Raw genomic sequence first — 3,536 nt, forward strand, 5'->3', positions numbered from 1 at the left:
CTCCATAGGAAATGAATGGAGAGCGAGCGACGTCGCCTCCCGTGTGTCGAGCCCTTTAGAAGCTAAGAAAATGAATGTTTTTCTACAGAGCTACATCTGTCAATTAATCACCACTTACAACAGAAAAGTTAACTTAAAGTGTACTTATAATAAAATAAATAACCAAATAATCAGTAAGTTGAGGTAGTTTCTTACTTAAACATAACTGTTGACAATATTTTATAATAAAAGGTCTTCTAGTTTTTAAAGAGCAATTTAAATCAGCCAGAACTGGTTGAAATTATTTCTGATTTTGGACAATGTTTGAAAATTGAGTGGCTATTTAAACATATGCTATTCTTTAAAAAAAAGTTTATTGGTTCTATAAACTGGAGTCAGAATGACTCAATTACAAATTTCAAAATAACTTTCTATTTGTCTAAACATCCATCATGACAGAGTTTTATGTTGGACTAAGAACACCAGCGGGTTTACGATGCAGCGGACGTGAAACTGAAACAGACTGAACTGCAGAAAGGAGGCAGATGAAACCCAGCAGAAGTGCTGTCTGTCTGTGTGCAGGAATTAATAACCCACTCGCACTGATTGGATGTGGGTTGTGTAATCATCCTCGAGGCTAAGAGGATTAGACTAATGTCGCTGCATGTCAAAACATTTCCAAACAGGCGAGTTTATACCTTTAGCTATGTCGCTGCTTTAGCTTCATTGTTTGTAGAGTTAAAACGTTAAACCCAGCCAGTGTCAGGACTTTGTGTAAACCGTGTTTCACGTGGAGGACAGAGCGTCTGCCACCTCCACCGAGGTTCTGATTTAACCAGGAGTCTGTCTGAATCCGGATGAGTACTCGCTCAAATCCGGAGCTTGGCTGAGAAACTAATCTCTACAGTTTCATCYCCTCTCACCCTAACACAGTTAACACATTTATCTTTCCCATCAGCTGAGACTCCTGACAGCTAAAAAGTCCTGAAATGAGTGAAGGTCATGACGAGCATCAAGTTTGAAGGAATAAACAAAATAACTAAAATGAAGCAGAATAATAAGAACAACTGAAGTTGTCACTGCACGTTGTCATTCTGAGCTTTATCAGGAGATCAGTGTGCAAGTTTGTCTGTTAGCAAAATATCTCATGAACCGCTGGGCAGACTCCAATGAAATTCAGTTATTACATGATCCACATCTACAAATGATTAACTTTAGAAGTAAAACCTAATTCTGAGGTTTGTCACAGCTAAAGAAAAATCAAATATGCTTTATGCAGATAGTAAGCTAAAATTTGGTGTGGTAGTAGCTGAAACTAATCCATAACACATACTAAGAGTTCTAATTGATTGCACTTTTTTAAAATTTGGCAGCAAAATGCAGGGAATTCAAAACGACCTTTAAAACGAATCAACTTTAGCAAACACAAAAATGGCTACAGCTCTGTCAGTTTTACAGATACTGAGCTAAYATTTGGTGTTGTGGTAGCTGAGAGTCGTTCCCAACACATACTCTGAGCTCTAACAGATCACACAAGTCATTTGTTTAAATCTTTGGTATCAAGGCAGCAGATGGCATGTTTCCTTCAAAAAACACGTTTTATTTTTTATGTTCAAACTACCGTTACACTTTCTATTCAGGAGGTAAGAGGCTAAGATGGCTAATTTTGATCAGCAATATGTGCTAGTTACTATAAAATAAATAAATAAAAATAACCTATATGAAGAAGTGCCATGACAAGCAGTGAAAAACGGGGAGAGGGTCCTCTTTGTACTTCTGAACATTTCTTTAAAGATAAATTTAAGAGTTTTGTACCTTTTTAAAAGTGTCTGTGGTCTTGAGGTCCTCCACCCATGGGTCTCATCTACACATGAAGAACAAAATAAAATGTAAACAAAAAGCAAATTAACAAACTAAAGATTCTCAACAGCATGATGGTATCATAAATGAACAGACACACAATCTGCTCAGCTGTTTGTCCAATAATCAAAGTCTAAATCCATCTGAGACACACATAAGCAGAATATGCCACTTAAGTGATAAAATAACACATAATGAGGCTATAGAACCCACAATTTAACTTTAATAACAGGCTTGTTTACTTGTTTTGCTAGCATGTTGTGAATTCGAGCGGCGCCTTTCAAGACAGGGAGCTTTTTTCGACACAACACCGGGGCTAACTTTCAACACACGACCGTCAAACGGAGCGATACGGAAAAACAGACACCTACCGCCCGAAATGAGCCGAACAAACTCGACCTACTCGTCCATCCGAACACCCTTGTGTCGGTGAAAGTTGTCCCGAAGACGCCCAGTTTCTGCCGACGCGTCGTTAACCTACTTTCGTCGCGGATCTGCAGGCCTCTTTGACCAGAGAGAGAAGCGACTCCTCACGCTGCGTTCCCCCAGCGTGTGACGTAGCTGCGTGCGCGTTCCCGCAGGCATGCACGAGCTGTGGAGCAGGGAAGAGAGAGAGAGAGAGAGAGAGAGAGAGAGAGAGAGAGAGAGAAATTAAAAAAGTGAAGTTTTCTTCTGTTGTTTTCATATTTCTCTTTCTTTCGTTCATGTCTTCCGTAGATTTTCGACATCAATCTTCTCCCGTAGTTTTAAACAATTTCAGCAAATTAATGTTTTAAAACATTCAGGACATTCCTGCTTTGACCTTTGCTATTTCAGACATTTTTATTTCTCATTCAAAATAAATGGAGCTGTCTTCTGTTTAGAAATCTTCATTGCACTTCATCACCTGTTGTTCTGGTTCTGATTTTTTCCCCCATGTTTTAAATGTTTCTCTGCTTCAACACACCTGATTTGAATAAATAAGTGACTAACAGGCTTCTGCAGAACTCGGAGAGATCCAGGATTGGACATCCCTGRACATTTTGTGCACTAAATGTATCACATTTGGTCAAGAACAACACTCAACTGGTGGACCCAGCTGTTTTTCCTCTCACATACCAAAAGAAGAGGTCAAATATGGCTTAAAAATTTCACGCTTCATCAAATTTGGGTCAGCTGTCCCAAACCCGTTAACTCCCTCAGTCATTTTTCTTCCTTCTACCAAAACAATGTTAGAAACACACTGCTGTCACCAAGTAATTCCTTTCAAAATGTAATCAATTATTTTTTTGTTTCCTGGTCTATTTCTGCCAAACTGAAGATAAACAACTGAGGCTTGGCTCAGGGGGATCTCCCTTCCTCCTCCTCCTCCTCCTCCTCCTCCTCCTCCTCTCTGCCATTGCCCATATATGTCCAGATCAGCTCAGGAAGTGGCCGTTTGACCAGATCTGTGTTATTGTTGCAGGAGACATCAACTCTTTGGCACCAACTGGGAGTTCTGAAGTCAAAGCATGGCCCCGSTCCATATACCTTATCAGATACAGTTGGGCCCAGGCGACCAGGAAACCACAGAACGATGGGAAGCCCCTTCATGTGAGCCTTATTGATGGTCCTCGATTCGACTGAAGCTCCGCATTTGATCACAAACAGGGTCAGTCGGTCGCTGATGGGCACTGACAGATGGCTTTAAGATGCAGGAAGTCACAAGAGAGCGTTGC

The 3,536-nt window shown here is 40.4% G+C and overlaps 1 protein-coding gene across 3 annotated transcripts in view; it reads right to left on the reverse strand.

The window, feature by feature from the left end:
- Window positions 1-2,405, reverse strand: part of trip6 (thyroid hormone receptor interactor 6) — a 14,614-nt gene extending 12,209 nt beyond the window's left edge. Inside the window, exons 1-2 of one of the 3 annotated variants that reach the window (XM_014030408.1) lie at window positions 2,211-2,405; window positions 1,795-1,843 (exon numbers count right to left, since the gene is read on the reverse strand). The gene's annotated coding sequence lies outside the window, so the exon portion shown is untranslated. The remainder of the gene's footprint in view (window positions 1-1,794; window positions 1,844-2,210) is intronic. The other 2 variants (XM_014030407.1, XM_014030406.1) reach the window with 2 other exon arrangements.
- Between the last annotated feature and the right edge of the window lie 1,131 nt (window positions 2,406-3,536).

The sequence above is a fragment of the Austrofundulus limnaeus genome, unplaced genomic scaffold (genome assembly GCF_001266775.1).
Source record: "Austrofundulus limnaeus strain Quisiro unplaced genomic scaffold, Austrofundulus_limnaeus-1.0 Scaffold1056, whole genome shotgun sequence".
In the NCBI taxonomy this organism is placed as follows: Eukaryota; Metazoa; Chordata; class Actinopteri; order Cyprinodontiformes; family Rivulidae; genus Austrofundulus; species Austrofundulus limnaeus.